Genomic DNA, 22503 nt, shown 5'->3' with positions numbered 1-22503 from the left:
TTTCCCTTTTCATCTGTGCAACAGAAAGTTGCTAATCAAGTTAATTTTGTACACGATAAGGACAGGAATGTAAAGATGTATTCCCAACTATAAAACAAAAGAACTCACCATATCATTTATACAGTTACTCCATATTCTTGGTACCTGACTCATAAGAGATGCTCCAGACAGTCTACAGCCATACCACCCTGAACGCGCCCGATCTCGTCTGATCTCAGGAGATGCTCCAGACAAGTGACGCAGCTGAGTGGCCACAAAGCACATCTTAGAAAATTTCAATCTATTTGCACTGCAGTTGTAATTCTTTTTCTCCAAATTCCCTTCATTTTGTAACTCTTTTCCTACCCAACAGCATCCTGGCAAGTCCTGTCAGCGAGTCCAGTTGGGAAGATGCAAAAAACCCCAGCCATGATCATTTCTTAATATTAAGCATAAGCAAAGTGAAACTCAATGTATTATGTGAATTAGTTTTGCTAAATTTTTGTCACATGATATGATTTTATCCTTTAATTTTTATAAACTTAAAGTTTGCTTCTTAAGCCAAAAAGAGGAAGGGGTATAAAGAGGGCACTACAGGGGAAAGTTGTTTTTTGCTTTTTTTTTTTTTTTTTTTGAGCTCTTATTGGTGAGTTTTTATTTATTCACCACAGGAGGGCTTTAATAACTGCAATGCTTTGTTGATGGCATGGCTGTGTTTGCATTGGTCTTTCTTCCGAATACCTAGCAAGGCTCTTTCATCTTGCTCACACATCGCTTAACTTTGGATCAATGCCAAATTCCCCACCTTCATGAATGATTAACTCATGTGGCCTGTTGCTAATAATGTGTGCACTTGATGGCAGATGATATTTATTTTGGACGCAGTGAGAGCAGTCCTTGGATGTGTGATCAGGGCCGAGTGGTACAGAGCATGTGTGGACACACTTTCTGGGGAGAAGATTGCAGTCCATCTCTTCAGGTTGTCCCTCATCTCCCTTTGGCACTGTCACAGGAAGGGAGTCTTCAATTCACTTTACCATGCACAGGTTACCTCCAACTCAGCCTTGTCATTGTGATTCGTCACACTTATACTCCGTCTTTTTATGTGCTGTATCTCATTGAAGTCTCCACACACTAGGCTGGTGCCCCAGGGTATATGCCGACAACAAAGATTGCAAACATAGTTTAAAAGGAAACACCGTGAAAGAGAAAAATAACGTTCGCAGTTGCTACTAGAGACCAGTTCCCACAAACCTGGCAGGTTTTCTAACTTCAACCATAGCTGACTTACAGGGCAGCTACCGCCTCAGCGCTCTGAGTATGATTATATGTAGTCACATTATGGCTTTTTTTTTTTTTTTGTCTTTTCTTTTCTTTTCTTTTCTTTTCTTTTCTTTTCTTTTTTCTTTTCTTTTCTTTTCTTTTTTCTTTTCTTTTCTTTTCTTTTCTTTTCTTTTTTTTTCTTTCTTTTCTTTTCTTTCTTTCTCCTTCTCCTTCTTCTCCTTCTCCGTCCCCGTCTCCGTCTCCGTCTTCTTCTTCTTCCTTCTTCTTCTATTGCAGTGCCCTCCTCCCCCACCTAACCTTCTGCAATTAAGAGGTAGGAAGAACATAGCTTCTTTGTCTTTCCTTAGCTGACTTATAAAATCTGTGAGGAGCAGATGGAGCAGACCACTTCACTGCCAGAGGAAGCAATGATTCGGCCATTGGCCCTGTTGTGGGACCACATCACTTATCTGGCATATTCCCATAGCTCAGCGGTCGATACTCTGTTCTAATCATGTCTGACAATACCCAAGCTGCAGGATTCTTGAGTGTATGCCCTGCAACTGCATAGGTTCCACATTGGGAACATGTCGGAAATTCACATTCCCAACAGCCCCGCTCTGGAGACTCATAGTAGTTAAGTCACGTTTGGGCCATGGGAATCCATAGCTGACAAGCATTGCAAAGATACCAATGCATTGCTGGGTTTGGCAGTGCCCAGTTCATTTTGTGGCATTGGCATATTTTCAAGGTATGAAACTCTGGTTATAGGTACTATAATACTAAAATGACAGCCTCATTTGGACAGGAGGAGGAGGAGAAAGGGAGAGTATCATGTATAAAGTACTGAAAGTGTGCTAAGGGATGTGCTACGTACTTTATTTTTGTAGTCACATTTAATTCTCAAAAAATGCTTAAAAGTAGATTTATCACCCCATTTTAATGATGAGAATTTTTTCTACCATTATGCTCTCTACTTAAATTAGAGGTGAGATGAGTTTGTAAGGGCTTTCCCCTATTCTATCTTGTTGTGCCTACTTTGCCAATAAAATTTAAACAGCAGATTGGTATAACCTCCACAGTCATCACTGTGTGTGTGTGTGTGTGTGTGTGTGTGTGTGTGTGGTATTTTCTGGAGAAGATGATTTGTTCCTTGTGTATCATTACTCTCCTATCAATGACATAGCAAATAACACAAATTTCGGAACTTAATATAGATTTATTTTCTCATGGTTCTGTAGATCAGAAGTCTGGATAGGCTTGATTGATTCCTCTGCTTTGGGTTCACAAGGCTGAAGAGGAGGTGTTAGCTGGCCTGGGCCTTTGTCTGGAGGCCATTGAGTTGGGGGCGTGGAGATGTGCTTATCAGTAGAGCTTGGTTTATCATGGTTAGAAGCTGGGTCCTTGTCTCCTGACTGGCTGCCAGTCAGGAACTTTTCTCACTTGTAAAGGTCACTTCCATTCCTTGTCATGTTGTCTTCTCCATTTTAAGCCACTGAGGCGCATTCTTTTGTCTGCACTTGGGTCCTTGACCCACCCGCAAGTGCTCAGACTCAGTCTGGTAAAAATTTACATGTCCGTCTTCTGGCTGACATAGTTCTCTTCTGCCTATGGCTGGGCATAGGAAAACTTCATGTTCAAATGAATCACAATCATTTTCATATTTGAGTGGCTAGTGCAATCACATCTTGAATTATCTATTTAGAACCATATCTCCACATATTATCAAATGTTCAATGATCTGGTGACAGTGGTTTGGATTTTATATCCAACATAGTATTCATCTGTCAGAATAAATTGGGCTTAAAACTCAATGGTGAGACTTTAAGCAACTATTTAAGCAATGGTCTCTCATTTTACTCTTTTAGATAGTAGGCTCTTAAGTTCAAGGTCCATGAGGAATTACATTGCCTTGTTCTGCAAGCGACAAAGATGAGGGCAAAAGTAAGTGCTTATAAAAGTATACAATGATGATTATAAACATTGGGATATCTGTGAGCAGAAGAGTTACACAAAAATTTCCCTCACCCATGATTGTTGCAAATACAAGGGGAGAAAATGATAATTTTGTGTCATCCAGTCATATGAGCACATAGGGAACCATGTATTTTCCCTTGTATTTTATTTTCGAAATAGATGAAAAAGTGAACTTTTTCTAAACTGGGGTAGTAGTGGCAGGGGAAAGTTTTTAATATATTGTTTTACTTTGTACATTTTATTTTTTTCCCATCCAGCAATACAAATCTACTCCATTTTCATTTCTTTAGTGGGAAAAGGCTTATTAGAAAAAAAAAATGGATAATGGCAGAACTAAGGAAAGCAATTAGCTTTGTATAAAACACAATGTACCGTAGTAGTGTATGCAAACTCTAAATAAGGCTTTTTAGTTTAGAGCAACTGAAACACTTATGCCAAACTAAAAATAACTTTCTTCTCATTACTTTGAACCCACAGTCAGCGACACCTAGAAGGACAAGAAAAAACAAGCCATAAATGGTTTCATAGATGTCCTGCAGTGAGGTTGAATTGTATGTTTTTAATTATACGCATTAATGTCTCCTAGAAAAAAGTGCCCAATAACAATGCTTTCTCAAAGGTAATAATACTCCAAAATAAGCTCTAAAATAATCATTTAACTGTGTATTATATGGGAGGTCTTTGAAGCAGTGGAACACTTTCTAATTATCTGGCAAATACTTTTAGAGTACATACAAACTTTGCTCCTGAATTTTGTTCTTTAGGGGAGTGTAGCTGTAGCTTCCCCACATAGGATGCATGGTCCAATGAATGGGTGATCTTCCTGTGTATTGTGTGATACTTAAATAAATACATGGATCAAGAATCATTCTCACACACTGGAGAATGAGTGGGACCTACTTGTGATTCAAGTGCCACCTGTAGAGTCTGTGTAACACTACAGATATCTCTCAAACACTATCCCATCCTCTGTCCTCTGAAACATACACCATCAAGACTCCATTTCTTTGGAATAAAGTATTTTCTTCTCCCTAAATCTAGTCCCAGTTTAGAACAATCCTTTAAACTTGGTTATTCATCATTTTTAATGGATTAATTTTACACATTATTTGCAAACTGAAAGGTAATTAGTGTGCCCTGTTGTGGGTCATACTGTAGAGGGAAGTGGAGGAGGAGAGAAATTAAAAGCATGAGTAACTGGCAGATCTGGATGATTAATACCACTGGCTAAATCTGGCAATCCAAAAGCTGTATAGGTAGTTAATACCCGAGGCAGGAAAGGCTGTAGCCAGAGAAGAAAAGAGGATATCAAAGAAGGAGAAGAAAAATCCTTCAAGCGCTTTCAAATTTCACCTAATCATGGCTTCTCCTAGATTGTTAAGAATCGTGGCCCCACTTCCTGATGGACAGTAGAGAAAATTTAATTATGCTGCATTATGATATAAAGTACCATGACTTTGACTTGGTAAGAAGAGATCTGATTCTTTAAGAAAATAAAATAGCTTTCATTACTTTTTCAAGCAGAGTGCTACTCATTCTATTCTACATACTTACCATAAAAGAGCAAAGCCAGCCTTTCCTGAATGCATATAATTCATACTCTTGATTAAGGACTTTATTTTGTTATGGAAACTAATCCTTTGGCATATTTATCAGGTCTAAAGATGTCTCCATCCAAATGTGGGAAATCTATAAATTCCATTATTTCTCTATAACTGGACTAAATTTTCAGTGATGGAAACAAAGACTTTACATTCACTCATTAGTGAGTGAATGCTATATATTTTTTTTTAATCTAGAAGAGTACCATCATGGGAAACTTGGTTTGTTCAGACTTGGATTCCTTACTTTCATGTTCGTTTTTAAGATGAGGAACACACATAGGTGCTGAAAAAAAACCTGACCAAATATGACAGTAGCTTGCTTGTGGGTGAATAGGCAAGACTGTGAAAGTAAAGACTTTGAAATGGGCAAAAATACTGTGTGTCCCATCTAGCACACCCTCTGGCTTCCAGGATTCTGTAACTCCTCTACCTACCCATCGACCCATTGCTTTTGCATTGACAGCTATGGAAATTGTAGAAAAGTTATTAGCAATGTGAATGGTTCTTCTCCATAGACCTGTGAGTGAATTTTGTCTGGTGGGATGCAACTGAGTATTACCCTGATATTAGAGTTTGGCATTTATTAGACATTTATTTCAGCATTCTGATTATATCAGTAAGTAAGCGCTCTTTGATTTCTTCTTTTAAACATTTGCAACTAATTAAAGAAAACATTTGACATGTGTGCATTTTATCTTTGTATAAGGACAATGATTTCAACGCTAACAAGTCATTCTCTGATGGCTTCCACGACCTCTGCTTTAGATGTGACTGCACTTCCCTGGCCTCTGGTGTTGGCCTTGTTCTTGTTGCATTCGTTGCTTAAATTTTCACTGATGCACTGACTAGAGTTCTGTTTTCTTAGCACGATTGGAAAGCTGAGCCCCACCTTGCTGCTTCCTCCCTCACTCTCAGTAGTAATGAGTCTTCCAGCTATTCCTTGGCATTAGTCTGTTTATTTATTCCTCATCATGGAACACTGGTGAATCTCAAAATTATCTCCAATGCCCCTTTTAGGGGTACCCAAGAGTTGGTCAGTGTCTACATCCAAGAAGGAAGGAGAATCAGGATATTATTTTTCATAACTCATTTCACTGTTATTCTTCCTCTTTGCACCTGTACACATATAAGAATGTCCTCCCAGATTCCGTGTCAGAGTTCCAAATGGATTCAGTAGAGAACTCTTTCCTACTTCTCCTAGAACGTTCCTTTTTCTTTTTTTGTTTGTTTAGTTTTTTTCTATTGAGGCCAATTTCTGAAGGGTTCCAGTAGCATTATTACCTGTAGCATTACCACCTGACTCTCTACTAATCCAAACCTTTCTTCCCATAGGACACACTTTCCCTACCCCACCCTGGGCTCTAACCATACTGTAACTCCCTTCCCATTAGGCAGAACTTTCCTTTCTGAGTTTCTCAAAGTCTGCATTTAGGACCCCATGCTTTTAAGAGGTAAAAGGTATTTTTGGAATTCAGATGCTTTCCCCTCTCCTGACAAATACTGACTTTTACAATCATCATTTAACTACAGATTCAAAAACAGCCAGCTTTGATACTCAAGGTTGAAAAACCAGTGCCTTTATCCAAGGCCATACCGATCTTCTCCAACCCTGCAGATAAAATAAGTGCATTGAAATAAGCCAAGTTATTTATTCTTTTTCTTTTTATTATTGAATTACAGCTGACATACAATGCTATATTAGTTTTAGGTGTACAGCATAGTCATTCAGCAATTCTATACATTGCTTAATATTCACCATGATGCATGTAGTCACCATCTATCAACATACACTAATACAATGTTATTGACTATATTCTCTATGTTGTACTTTTCATTTCTATGACTTATTTATTTTTCAAACTGGAAGTTTGTATCTCTTAATCCCTTTTATCCATTTTCTCCATTCTCCGCCACCCCCCCCACACACACACTCATCTCCCTTCTGGCAACCATCAGTTTTTTCTCTGCATCTAAGAGTCTTTTTTTTTTTTAATAATTTGTGTGTTTATTTGTATTTTGTTTGCTTGTTTTTTAGATTCCAAACACCATATGAATGAAATCATATGGTGTTTTTCTTTCTACATCTATTTCATTTAACATAATACCCTCTAGGTGCATCCATGTTGTCACAAATGGCAAGATCTCATTCTTTTTTATGGCAGGGTAATATTCCATCACACACACACACACACACACACACACACACACACACACACACATGCACGTGCACAGTCCATTTTCTTTATCCATTCAACTGTGGAGGGACACTTGGGTTACTCCTGTATCTTGACCATTGTAAATAATGCTGCAATAAACAGAAGTATGCAAATATCTTTTCAAATTAGTATTTTCCTTTAGGTAAATAGCTAGTACTGGAATTACTGGATCATATGGTAGTGGTATTTCTACTTTTAATTTTTTGAAGAACCTCCATACTGTTTTCCATAGTGCCTGCTCCAAATTACATTCCCCCCAATAGTGCCCAGGGTTTCCCTTATCTCCACATCCTCACCAATACTAGTTATTTATTTTCTTTTTGATACTAGCCATTCTGACTGCTATGAGGTGATATCTCATTGTGGCTTTGGCATTTCCCCGATGATTAGTGATGTTGAGCATCTTTTCATATGTTTGTTGGCCTTCTGTATGTCTTCTTTGGGAAAAAAAAAGTCTATTCAGATCTTCTGCCCATTTTTCAATCAGAATGTTTTGTTTTTTTGCTGTTGTGTTATATAAGTTCCTTATATATTCTGAATATTAACCCCTTATCAGATATATTATTTGCAAATGTCTTCTTCCATTCAATAGGTGGTCTTTTTGGATTTTTGATGGTTTCCTTTGCAGTGCAAAAGCTTTTTATCTCAGAGGTAGTCTCAATAGTTTATTTTTGCTTTTGTTAACCCCGCTTTAGAAAACATACCCATAAATATGTTTCTAAGGTTGATGCCTAAGAGATCTATGCTTATATTTTCTTTTAAGAGCGTTATGGTTTCAAATCTCATATTTAGGTCTCCAATACTTTTAGAGTTCATTTTTTTGTATGGTGTAAGAAAGCGGTCCAGTTTCTTCTTTTGCATGTAGCTGTCTAGTTTTCCCGACACCATTTGCTGAAGAGACTATCCTTCAACCAGCTTATTTTTAATGAACAGTGTTTCAAAGAATATTTTAAACATACCATATCATGTCTTTTTAAAGCCCAACAACAGGTACTATGGTAAAGACATTATTTACTTCCATTTTTACATGTTAGAAAATAGACCTACAGATGTTATGTAGTTATACTGAACTAATAAGCTCACACAGTTACTCAGTGACAGGGCTGAAATTTGAATACAGAGCTACTTAACTCTTTTTTGCACATGGCTGAATTTCTTAATATAATAGAAGAGATAATAAAATGATGCTATCCTTCATTTTTGTCTACAAACTGCTACTACTATAGTATTAGAATAATGATCCCCTTCTACCCCATGTCCTTATCCCCAGTGCCTATGACTATACTATATGCTACATGGCAAGGGGGGGTGAAGTTTTAGATGGAATTAAGGTTATTAGTGATTTCATCTTAAAATAAGGATACTATTCTAGATTATCTTAATGGGCTTGACATAATCACATGAGTCATTTAATATGTAAGAGAAAGGCAGAAAAATCAGAACCACAGAGATAATATCATGAGAAAGACTTGACCAACTGTTGCTGGATTTGAGGATGGAAGGAGGCTATGAGCCAAAGAATGTGGGTGGCCTCTACAAGGGGAAAAGTAAGGAAACATTCTCTCCAGGGCCTCCAAAAAATAATAATAATAAAGCTCTGCCGATTCCTTGATTTGAGCCCAGTGAGATCCATCTTTAACATCTAAACACCAGAACTGTAAGGTAATAAATTTGTGTTTTCCTAAGCCACCATGTCTGTGGTGATTTGTTACAGCAGTGACAGGAAGGTAATATATGTGCTAAAACAGTAACTCTTTAGTGTTTTATAAATGTACATTTTCCAGACAGTTGTATGACTTTATTTTTTCATGGCAAAGACATCTTACCAAATACTTCTTACCAAAATCTGTCTGCCTCCTCTTGGACACACAGTTAAAAATATTTCTTAGTTTCCTCTGTAGATATATATGATCAAGTAACCGAGTATCAGCGGAAGGAATATGTTTAGAAGTCATGCATGACGTTTCCTGGCCAAGGCTTTTACAAAGCAAGTTTCCTACGTCTTCTCCCTACTTCCACAGACTGGATGCCACATACTAAAATGTACATAGAAAGGCAAAGAAAATAAAATAGTCTAAGAAAATTTTGAAAAACAAGATAAAATAAGGAGAAATCAGCCCCATTTGAAGATTTAATACATAGCTATAGCAAGCAAGACTATGTGGTACTGGTGAAGGGATAGATGCACAGATTAATGGAAAATAATAGAGAACCCAGAAATAGACCCACAGTAATATCCCCAACTGATTTTTTGCAAAGTTGCAAGATATTACCATTGGGACAGCTTGAATTAATGGTACATGGAGTTTCTTTGTACTATTTCTTATAGCTGCGTATGAATCTAAAATTCAAAACTTTAATAAAATGAAATTATGATTAACGGGCCAGCAAAATCAGCATCAGCAGATAGTATGCTTGTAATGCAGAATCTCAGGCCATATCCCAAATCTACTGAATCAGAAATTGCATATTTATAAAATCTTTTGGCAATCGATGTGCACATAAATTTTTGAGAAGCACTGCTCCAGACGATATCAAATGTTTGGCATTTAAGTTATCCTGATATTTTGTTGGTTTTGTGCTTTTAGTCACTTTTCAATTTTTAAATTAAATTTTCTTATGCATGACAGATATACATTTCATAGAATAAAATAAACCAGATCCTCAAATTTAAGTATATTATATCTAGAGTTTTTTAAGTTCTTTGATTTCTTGATATACTTATTTTTTCCCTAACTTCACCACAAGAAATTCTAGTCATCATTCTTATAATACTATTAAAGTTACTAAGATGTTTTTTAATCTTTTTATCTTTTGAAAATTATGATCCTAACAGAACTTAGCTTAGTATTTTTATGCAAAATTCATGCATCTAATCAATTGGGTGAAGCGGTTTTTCAATCTAGTATATTCCAAAAAATAACTAGGTTAATATATTTTTATTTTAATAATAGTTTTATAATAAATAATAATAAAATACATGCTTTTTCCTTGTCCTTAGACATTACACTGTTTTAGAGACGCACTCAAGCATCAACAATATTCTGTAGTTTCATCCATCACAATCCTCAATTTCATCACTTGTTCTCTAAAGTCAGAAGTCACGTGCTTCATTTGGTACATTCAGTGCAAAAGGTATAACCAGGTTCTTCTGTGTTCCCACTTTGATCTTCCAAACACAAGGCTTTCTTTCTTCTGAATTTTCTATCCCCTCAACCTGAAAGGTGAAATCCATGTTTCCTCAGGCCAAGAGTGCCTACAGGGTTATAAGAGCCAAAAAAACATAGTTAAGTGTACTTTCAAACACATATCCCCACTTGACCTTTGGAGCTTTAGTCCATGTGAAATTTTTTTCCAAAAAGTTCTGGGGGTCCAGGAGGATGAAATCCTGCATTTTATGCTCAAAGCTATATTCCTTGAACTTGATACTCTGCTTGATAAAAAGTAGGTACTTAGTAAATATGTTACCTGGCTGGGTTGCTGACCACCAAGGTTAGACATGATTTCGCACTCTATGTAATTACATGGATTTAAGAAACTGACCCAATTGATTCAGAAATAAGTTACTTATGAATCTTGAAGAGATGACTCAGGACAATTACAGCCTCTTTTAAGGCTCTAAAACATGACAGCATAATGACATTTATTAGTGAAAGAGACATTGAAATATCATGAGATAGAAAAGGTAAGAAAGAATCCAGTAAAGCACATGCTAACCATGGTTATAGTTATAAGTAGGATAAAAATTACTCTTCATTGATATTTATTGAGTACTTACTATGTACTTTGCCTTATTTAATCCTCACAAAATCTTATGAAGTAGGTAAAATTATTATTCCATCTATAGAGATAAAGAAGTAGAAACTCACAGAAATGATTAGCCCAAGGTCAAAAGCATGTGAGAGACATAGGATTCAAACCCTAATGTGTTTAATGAGAAGACTGAGCTCTTGCCCCATTATAACATTCTATATCAGAGGAAACTACTTGGTGGTTGGTTAGAAATAAGAAAGTCTTCAGAACATAGACAATTACTCATATTGAGAGGCTTTTCAGTGAAGATACTTGAAGTGAGGTCTTTCCAGTTACCAAGGATCCAGAATTCCTCCAACTCTGATCTCTGAAAATTCCTACTAAATCTTTTGATTTTGAATATTCATGATATCTCATTCTTTTTCTTACAGCATGTAATTCAACTTGTTGTGAATTTTAGTGGATCTCAGACCCTTTACAATATAACGTTCCAAAATACGTCCCAGATTGCCTTACTGCGCAGGAGAAGCAGTCCTCAGTAACTCAGTAACTGCATTCTTCTACCATTCTCTTCTGCTCTAGTTCTCTCAGTGATATCAAGGCCACCGTAAACATCCTACTGATTCCAACTGCCTACTATGCTCTTGATCTTATCCCAAATTATCAACGCTGCAACAAAAACTCCAAGACCCATCACAGTGAAATACCATTTCAATTCTGCTGCATTCCAGTTGTCAGCTGATCTACTGCTCAGATGCTGTGACATTTTCATGCTCAATAGAAACCTTGAATATGGAAAAGCACCCCACACTCTTCTACTCACCCCTACCCCCTTTGATCCCACTAGGACAGAGGTTGCAAAGTATTATTGCCTTGGGCTTCCAAAATCTTTCAGAGATTCTAATGAAAGAGTTCTTTCAGCTTTTTTGTCAATCTTTGCAAACTTCCCCCCTTTCCCTGGGAGCCAGGCAGGAGGCCAACAGAGCCAGAGGACAATCTGAGTGACCAATACCCAAATCCATACAGGATTCAAAATTTCCCCTCTCCTCTAACACTGATCCATTGTTTTTTGAACACACTTGGGTGCCTCTTGAGAGTTATTTTTTTCCCCTCTATATTATATATGCCAGTTGAAAGATCAAGGAAGGGCACTTACGGTTGAGATCTAAACTGCACTTTAGTTAATGGGAAGAATGTGGCTCTAGTGGGAGATTAAGAGAATCTCTCTGTCATGACTGATAGTTTAAGTGAAACTGGAGTCTCAAAGATGAAGCCCAGTTGGGGAGGAACCACAGATTCTCAAACATAATTTTAGTAGTGGAATACTTTTTAATTAACAAATTACCATGAAAAAAATTTCAGTTTATAAAACCTTTAGAATCCGATTTCGAAAATATCTTCTCTACTTCATCAACCTCTTCTGGCTCACTACCAACTACCATATTCCAATAGGGACTATTCTCATATCAAGTATTATAAAAATGAGGAAATAACATTCAATGGGATATTATGATGCATCAATAGTCATATGTTACCATATCTAATTTTTATAGAACCCCTCTTATATATAAGAAAATTAAACATAGAGAAAGAAAATAAAGGGACACCTGGGTGGCTTAGGGGCTGAGCATCTGCCTTTGGCATAAGGTGTGATCCCCATGTCCTGGGATCAAGTCTTGCATTGGGATCCCCACAGGGAGCCTGCTTCTCCCTCTGCCTATGTCTCTGCCTCTCTCTCTGTGTGTCTCTCATGAATAAATAAATAAAATCTAGAAATAAAGAAAGAAAAAAAAAAAAGAAAAAAGTAAAACCTAAAACATGCCCTTAGTTTTGTCTTAACCATTATATTCAATCTCTAGATTAACTACTCATAGAACATAACACTTTTGAATAATTGTTTACTATAAAATCACTTCATTTTAAAGGTTATACTTCTATTTATATGGTATGTGAGTAAACACTTTAATAAAGTTAGGAATATAAGGACACCTCAAATTGTGTTTCTAGTTGATATTTCTAGTCTACAATTTTTCAAATATTTTACATTTTACTAAATATGTAGATTTCAGTGGAATAAGTGAACTAAAATCAGTAGACTAGAATTTAGGCACTTGGAATTGGCTTGGTCTATCATGTAATTCCATGCAGAGTTTACTGTTAAACTCTAACCCCTGAATGTAAACTACTAGGAAGTTTCATGCTGTTTAGTCACAAAATGATCAGCTTAGCTCATTTTTTCTCTTGGTCCCAAATTCTTTCAGTTTAAGCAACAGAGGTTTAACTCTTACTAAAGCCTTTTAAGATGAATAGAGGTTTCTTGTGGTAATATAGGGGCAGCTCACTTGATCAAATGAAAAGCTGGGAGAACCAGAGAATACCACAAGAACCTCAGAAACAGGAACCAGAGATTCAATACTGCTAAAACTACCTTTTTTAAAAGCTTTATTTATTTGTTTGCTTGTTTGTTTATTTAGAGAGCAATCAGGAGGAGGGACAGAGGGGAAGAGAGAGAGAATCCTTTAGCAGGTTCCCCACTGAACGTGGAGCCTGATGCAGGGCTCCATTCCAGGACTGTGAGATCATGACTTAAGCCGAAACCAAGAGTTGGACACTTAACTGACTGAACCACCCAGGTACCCCTAAAATTACTTTTTTCTTAATACTTCCCTCTAAGTAGGCTACATGCCCTGTGTGAAGCCCAACATGGGACTTGAACTCACAATCCTGATATCAACACCTGAGCAGAGGTCAAGAGTAGGCTGCTTAACCGATTGACCCTCCCAGGTGACCCAATATTTTTCTCTTTCTTAATCTATGTTCCTGTTTTCTTCATTTTTGTCACTTCATTTCTTCATCCTTTTTTTACCAACTTGTGCAGAAAAACATACTAGTATTTCTACATATATCCTTATTTTAGTGATAAAAGATGGAAGAGAACTTTTTCCCACCAGTTTCATTAAAATTGAACATTCTAGGAAAGGAATTGATATATCTGGCTTAGGTTATGCAACCACCTTTAATAGTTGCCAGAAAGGGGTAATATGATCACTTCCACCCAACCTAAGGTCATGGTGTATCAATTTCCTAGATTAGAGGACCGACCAAAGGTTGACATTTATAAATATCATAGCCTTATAATAACGAATTTCATATTAATTTTATCTCTGTTTTTCTCATTTTTGCTTTTAAAACTCCACAGTTTAATATTCTTCTCAGTTTAATTCCAAATACAAGATGGTTGTATCTGCTTACTGTTTAATTCCTAAAAGTACAGTTTGGGCACCATTTTAACTGCAGCTACCAGTTTGTTTCAGGAATCATATATCATTTTTTTCTTTGTGCTTTACTTAAATACAACCTATATAGGCTTAATATGAAAGCTTTCAACAAATAATTTCATGCTAGGGTCTTCCATCACACGAAAACCTTGGTGGGCAATGTTTCTAAATTATTATTTAACATTTTCAACCTTATGTTTTTTGTTGAATCTTTGTCCATATGTTTGTCATGGCAAATTATTCTTTTACTGGTTCACAGTAATTTTTTTCTCTTGAGATATTCTGCATCTATCCTGTATTTCCTCTTCATGGATGTTTTCTAGAAGGAAAAATCAGAAAAATACCCTCAACCATTAACAGATGTATTTTTTCATATTTTCTGCCTCCATTTCTGTACTTTGTTATTTAATAGGTATCAGGATAGTGCAAGTTTCAATATATAACTTTCTATTCTTTTAGAGTTTATATAGTTATGTGTTATATATTAACTGAGTGTGGGATTAGCTGAGAATAGATTTTATATTATTAAAGTAGGACATCCTTGGAGCTTACTTATCCCTTTGAATATTTTATAATTCCTCACTATAATTTTTTGATAAAAAGTGTTATTTTGTTAAAATTTTCTTAAAATGAAAAAGAAAACAAGGTAATAGCTGAAAATGTGCATCAGGAAATAGGGAAGGGATTTGCATGTGTCATCCACATATAATTAGGAAATATAATTAAAATGGCTTTTGAGTACTGCACTTTATCAATCATTCTGGTTCCTGGACTTTACCTCCTGAGAAATGTATTCTATCTTAAAAAAAAAAAGTCTTAAGAAGAATCCTGCTCCCTTTACCAAGATTCTGAAATAGAATGAATGAATAAATAAATAAATGAACTACTGAATGAATTTAGGAGATGAGAAAAGGTACACATTTCATCAAAAGTAGATGATAATTTCTGGTGGATTTATACATCAGAGACAGAATGATGTCCTGCGAAATAATCTGGACCTCTGTTATCAATATAAAAGAAAGTATTATAATATTGTACAGCAACCAACAATATCTATCACTGGGAGATAATAATAATGCTTACCTCCTGGGTTACCATATGAATTCAATGAGTTAGTATATGTAAAACATTTAGATTAGTGTCTATGGCTTATTAAGTTCTTATGTTTTTTATCCTCAAACAGTAATCATTCTGGCTAAGATGGAGTAACAGGGACTGGAATTACCCTTCCATCTGAATCATACAACAACAAAGTCACACAAAATAAACAAAACATTATTTTTAAGAAGCTGGCTATCAGATGATGAAAATTAGGAAATCCTGAGAGATGGAAACCATTCAAGGATACCGAAGTTTGCCCCAGTTTACTGTCTTAGTAATTTCCCGGCCACAGCAGAGGAATGGGAAACTGAGGCAGGGCCCAGAGGAATTGGTCAGCTGAGAAAAGGTACCTGAAAATCCAGGGAAACCGAGGTGGTTGGAGTTCACAGGACAAAGTATTTGAAGAAGAAAATGGAATAAAGAAGCCCCCTGGGCATGTGCAGAGGGTTCTCCTTCAGGATGAGCAGTGTTGAGCACTACATGCAGGTGAGAAAACCACCCAACACTGAAGAATGATCATCTAAAAGGATTGGAGGGAACAGTGCCCAGCATGCACACAGGGCCAGGGGCAGTGCTTGTTTCCACAAAATGGGCTGAAAAACTTCACAGAGCATTAGAGAGAATACTCACGATGGACATGCCTCACTATTATGGAATAATTATTCCCATCTGAACACTCCTCTGGATCTGAATAACAAATCATAGAAGTAATAATTGAACAAATCAGAACTGTTCCAAGTAACTAAATTGAATCCCAGAACAAAACACAAGAAGATTTTTAGGAATGAAAAAAATCCGATATCCAACAAGGTAAAATTCACAATGTTGGGCAGTTAATCAAAGATCAACAGGCAAAATGAAGCAAGAAAATATGACCCATAATGAGGAAAATAATCAGTCAATTGAACTGACACACAATGAATATAGATACCAATCATTAATAAAAACAATATTACAAACAACAGTTATCATAAAACAAGCAGTTATTATTACTCTATTTCATATCTTTAAAAAGTTATGTTGAGACATGGTAAATACAAAAAAAAATTCAGAATTAAATCTCAATTGTAAAAACTATAATGTCTGAGATAAAAAAAAATACACTGAGTGGGATTAACTACAGCTTGGAAATTGCAGGAGAAAATAATAGCAGTAAAAAGTATTCACAGTAAAACAAAGGGAGAAAAAGGACCTAAAGAAATGAAGAGGTTGTTAGTGAGCAATGGAACAACTTCAAGTGGCCTAATATAGAGATAATTGTTGTCCTAGAAGGAGGAGAAAGAGAGAAGAGAAAGAAAACATATTGAAAGAGATAATGGCCCCAAATTTTCCAAACTTGATGAAAACTATAAATTCACAAATCCAAGAAGCTCAAAGAACTCCAAACATGAGAAATATGGAAAAAAAAAAAACACAACTATATGAGGCTTAACATAATACAATTCTTCAAAATCTGTATGAAGAGAAACTCTTAAAAATATACAGTGAAAAAAGACATGTTAGATACAGAAGAACGAAAATTTTTAAAATGACATTAGATTTTTTTTTTTTTTGGTCTGGACACAGCAAGTGAGAAGACCATGGAACCACATCTTTACAGTACTGAAAACCAAATATTGCCAATTTAAAATTTCATAGTTGGCATATATATATATATATATATATATATATATATATATATATATTTCAAAAGTGAAGGCAAAATGAAGACATTTTCAGACATATAAAACCTGAGGAAATTCACAACCAGCAGACTTGATCTACAAGATACTGTAAGTCTTTTAGACAGAAGGAAAATGATGGTGGATAAAAATCAAGATTTACATAAAAGAATAAAGAGAATAGAGAATGGCAATTACATGTGTAACTATACATATTTTTCTTATGTTTAAATATTTTTAAGGGGTATTTGACCATTTGAACAAAAATAATAATGTATTGAGGAGCTTAGAGCATAAAATGTGAAATACAAAAAAAAAAAAATGTGAAATACATGGCAACAGTTACGGTCCTCTGGGTCATCTAGAGTGTTTCCAGCATTGGCTATTTAACTGATAATGTTGTTGGCTATAAAATTATAGGATAATCACCCTGAGTGCAGGACTTGTGTTCAAATTCTAAAAAAAAAGAATAAAAATGGGTGTAGGCCTGGGATTTTGAAATTTTTGTCATACTGCCAGATGGATTGCTCTAGGACTTTGATAGTCATTCCACCTCTGAGTCTCAATGTGTAAATCTCTAGAATGAGGCCATTAATGCCACTAAATTTTACTGATAAAATGTGTGATATTAATAAAAAATTATATTATTTGATTTGTGTCTACTGAAGGCTGAAAAATGGGATAAGAGGACTATCACACTTTAACTGATGGCTCTCTAAATATTATTCCAAAGATGTGTTCCTTATGTCTTGAATCACAAATACGTGGAGAAAGAGATCAAATAGAGAAAAAAGAGGGAAGAATTTTACTTTTGAACTTTTGCACGTGGAAGATTACAGGCATAACTGGAAACTGTACAAAGGCCTTGCAATTATGGATTGATCTACCTGTATATTTTCAGAACTAAGTAATGTCTACCACTCCAAGGGGGGATTAAAAAAAAAAAGCATAATAGTAGTTTTTTAGCTATATACAAATGATAAAAGCAAAGACATCAAAGTGGGTAGCCTTTCAACTCATGCTCAATTAGAATAAAAGTTTGGTTGCTGTTTTAAACATTTATGACTAACTAACTGTGACAGGCTCTCAGCTTTGCAAACGGGATGATTTTCAGTTGACTTTTGATCTGACTGACAGCTCCTTATACACTTCAGTGTTAGTTTATAACACACAACCCCACATCTGAATACACATGTGACTAATTAGGGACTGTTTATGGATCATCCACATAAATTTAACACACAAGAGTGAAGGCATTTTAAACTAGAGGTCATAGTTTTAATGAAATAGAGTTAATTAACAAAGGTGCTTGACCTATTTTGTATTGTTAAATTTTTTAAAAAATGAATACAATCTAAAGAAAAGAGTGTTTTGCATGTATATCTGATGAGACATATCAGATCATTTTAAAAGTTAATACTATGATTATGAATAAAAATTATGTAGGTACCTTTTAAAAAAATGTTTGGATATAATCAACTTATACCATAGACAGAACTTTGGATCTTCATTTCTAAGAACTTTGTGTTTTGTCCCAAAAGGCATAATATTCAGTGCTTTAAAGGTTGGATTGCACTCTGACTCTCAGGCCTAAATTTCAGTTTTATCACTTATTAGTTGATGAATTTATTCAAATTACTTTATCTCAGGGCACCTGGGTGGCTCAATGGTTGAGCGTCTGCCTTTGGCTCAAGGTGCGACCCGGGGTCCGGGGATCGAGTCCCACATTGTGCTCCCTGCATGGAGCCTGCTTCTCCCTCTGCCTGTCTCTCTCTCTCTCTCTCTGTCTCTGTCTCTCTCTCTCCCTCTCTGTCTTTCATAAATAAATAAATAAAACCTTTAAAAAAAAAAAGTAAAGCCATTCTTTCCTTAAAAAAAAAAAAAGCCACACATATTACCTAATGTCATCGTGCCTTAATTTTCATATCCGAAGCATGGGGATAATAATAGCATCTACCTCAGAGGATCGTTGGGAGAATTAAATTTGGCAATGCTTAAGAACTGCTCAATAATTGCTATTATTATATCAGAAAAACAATAACTGTTAGTTAAAAAAATGGTTATACTGTGCCTTGGTGAGAAATGAAGAGGTAATTCTATAAGGGGACAAAAAAATTCTTAGGACATATATTTATTAGTAATATATAATAATTATAATTATGTTCATAATACAATACTTTAAATATGTAACAAATTTAGGAGCATCATTGCCCCAAATCACTCCTTCATCTATTTTGGATAGAGAGGATTACTGTTCTAAAGATTTGTCTGAAGAAAGAGACTACCTCTGAACTCAACATAATACCTTGAATGTCATCTAGTGGAGCTGCTCATGATGGCCCACCATGCTGGATGAGGTGGGAAGACACAGGGACTTCAATAAATTCTCTGTAGACCTTTGAAGATAATAGTGACCTTGACATTTCCTCTAGACACATCAGGTTCTGAATTTTTGCTTTTACTGAATTAATTCCTTTCATGTCCTGATGTTTAGTCTCTTACTCCATGTCATATCACACAGTAACTTTACTCATTCTAGCTTACCTCTATAGCCCAAGACAGAGTACAGCCACTGAAAGGTGGACCGTTCTACCTACCTTCCTAGAAGCTGCCATTTTCCTATCCAAGGCATCCACTTTTCTGTGGGTTTTTCTGCTTTCTGTGGCAAGAGTATCTTTGATGATTTGGGGCTCACTAACCCAGACACGAGTGTAATCCATGAATGGAGAGTTAACACTTCTGGAGATGACAACCAATGGGAAACAGGAACCAGTGATCAGAGGACTCCAGACTCCTATGTTTCAGAGATAACCTGCACATTTCTCCCAGACCATGAAGGAATGAAGACCTATAATAAGGATATTGATGATGTGCTACTACTCTATGTTTTTCTCCTTCCTTTTCTCATTCTCCTTATTCACTTGTTCTCCTTTAAACCATAAATTACTTGGACACAAGTATTTGTCCATGTAGGCTTTGCTTTTGGGGGGAATCAAAATTAAGTCATTTCTCCAAATTTTCCTGGCACAAGATGCTGGGTTAGGAGACTTTAATAAATCTTTCTTTCTTTCTTTTCTTCCTTCCTTCCTTCCTGCCTTCCTTCCTTTATTTTTTTCTTTCTTTCAAGATTTAGTTATTTATTTGAGGGAGGGGGAAAGCATGGCAGAGAGAGAGGAAGAGTCTTTTAAAAAGATTATTTATTTATTTATTTATTTATTTATTTATTTATTTATTTTAGAGAGGGAAGGAGGGAGGGGCAGAGAGAGGAAAGAATCTCAAGCAGATTCCCCACTGAGTGCAAATCCTGACACAGAACTCAGTGCTCAATATCATGACCTGAAACAAAACCAAAAGCCAGACACTTAACCAACGGAGCCACCCAGCCACCCCTAGACATCTCATTTCTTAAAAGTACTCAGATCCTTCTATGACTAGAAACTTTCAACTTTGAGCAATATTTCCCCCACAGACCCTAGTCTTCCAGCAAGTTCCATACCCTAGTCTTCCAAAAAGTTCCATGGCTTGTCCTCTTTCAAAAGCTCTCTCTTCATTTACTCTCTCCTCCTTCATCCTCTGATTCATTGTAACTTCTCAAACTAAGCATTTTATCTATTACTTCTTTGCCTGGTTCATGATAGTGATAATCTATGAAGTGTTTACTTTTTTTTTTTTCCAAATGAAGTGTTTCCTAATCAAAGTTTGTTATTTCACTAGAGAAAAATCTCTGGGGCAAGAAGTTGAAATAACATCTTTTCCTCTACTTATACAAGCACTTCTTACTTAATGTACAAATTCTAATAGGCTACCCAGTAAAAAGAGACTATTTTTTATCTTCAAGAGACAATGTCAAGAGATACTAAGCAAATACAGTCCAGCATAGTGAAATAGATATTCTTTGATTCTTTCCTCAATATTTGGATGGATCCCATTACCTCAGAGGAGTATGGCTTGCCTCTACCAATCCTCTGTGTTATTTAGAAGTAAGTTGTTATATTTGTATAGTGGTCCCTGAGCCTCTTAAGAGGCAATGCAAAAACCCTAAGCCAGTTCTTTTTGAGAACCAATGCTCCTTAAACTTCTTTATTCATCAATTATAACATTCTTCATTACATTCTGCTGTCCTGGAAAGCACATTAAATCAATAGAGAAGAAATAGTCACATGAGAAGTTGAGATCCAGAGTGGTTACCTGAGCTCAAAAGCAGAATATGGTTGTTCATATTAAGTGAGGCAGAAAGCCTTGAGTGTTTGCTTAGTGTTTATATTTATGTAAGAATATCTGAACTTTTGGGCATAAACTAATATTAATATTAATTTAAATCTTAATTTCGGTAGCACATATGGAAGTGCCATTTGGCCTGAGTAGCACCTGGACTACCAGTAACACCACTGCCATTGAAAGAATGATCTTAGTTCTCTCTATGAGAATGAACTTCTCAAGAAAAGTGAAAAGGAAATCAATAAGGGTGAGTATCACAAGATCAAGCAAAACAGGCATTCAAAATTGAAAGAGTGATTGAGGCCATATGCTGAAGAGAAATTTGAAAGAAGAGTCACTGTAAATTTTGATATCAAAATAATGTAATACAGTGGCAAAAAGTTAAGGGTACTGAATTCAGTGTGATTCCCAGAGTGACCACAAGACTTTTGATGTTTTAATGTCTCATTGTTCTCATCTGTATTTAGCAGACGTGGTATAAGGAGAAGACATAAATGAGATAGTCTGTGTATTTAACTTAGAGCCTGGGATACAGCAAGTAGTGTCCACAAATCAGTTAAAATATTTCATAAGCTTCAGTTAAGAGTGTTTTTAAAAGGTTAATCTGTATGGAAGCCATTGATATGAGTCAGAATACATCATGGAAAGTTATGGAAGGATATGTAAATGAGTCAGGGATGCAAGTTCGCTTAATAAATAAATAAAATCCCTCTTCTTTGTACTTTTGATTAGTTAATGATTAAATATAAAATTGCAAGACCAACGTGGAAAGGAAAAGTTACACAGCATATGTAGAGGAACATGCCTTAGACAGGAAAATTAATGGCTTTTCAATGATGGAAAAGATGAAAGACAAAATATTTTACTGGTGTTATTTTCTATTATCACATAGCTGTTGACATCGGACTTAATAATTTAGTAAAAGGCTTGCTTTAGAATACGGTGTCATTGGAGATGGCTGAAGATATCTTTATGGAAGTGTGAGAACCTTTGCAAAGGATAAAAGGCTTGCTTGGATTCAGAATGAGATAACATGTCTTTAGAAGAATGAGAACAAGGAGTACCATGGACAGTATCTCTTCTAGATTAGACCTTTCTGCCCCCACCTTCACTTTTTTGCCATAGCTATGTGCCACCTACACTAGTACTTATTTAATATCTTTCTTTAAATCAACTTCTTTTAAAAAACTTGAATATTTGTATCACCTAAATATTGCCTATATTCCCAAACAATAATACCTAAGGTATTTTTAATATATTCATTATCCTTTATATAATGCATGTTAAAGTAAATGTGCAGCTATCTCAATTTTTAAACAATAAAATCTGTTCATGCATTGCTTCAATTAATCCTGTCAACCATCAGTGATAAGCTTGCTATACTTTGAGAAGCAGTGTAACAAGGGATAGAATAGGAAAAGAGAAAGGATGCAAAATAATTTGAAGTTAGAGG

General features: G+C 35.7%; 1 long non-coding RNA gene across 1 annotated transcript in view; it reads left to right on the top strand.

The window, feature by feature from the left end:
* LOC140612130 (uncharacterized) overlaps positions 1-22503 on the top strand; it is a 57042-nt gene that overhangs the window by 19161 nt on the left and 15378 nt on the right. The window contains exon 3 of the long non-coding RNA XR_012013441.1: positions 21167-21297. This is a non-coding gene — a long non-coding RNA (uncharacterized lncRNA). The remainder of the gene's footprint in view (positions 1-21166; positions 21298-22503) is intronic.

Source organism: Canis lupus, chromosome 20 (assembly GCF_048164855.1).
Source record: "Canis lupus baileyi chromosome 20, mCanLup2.hap1, whole genome shotgun sequence".
Classification (NCBI taxonomy): Eukaryota; Metazoa; Chordata; class Mammalia; order Carnivora; family Canidae; genus Canis; species Canis lupus.
This window is presented reverse-complemented; position numbering and strand designations above follow the sequence as displayed.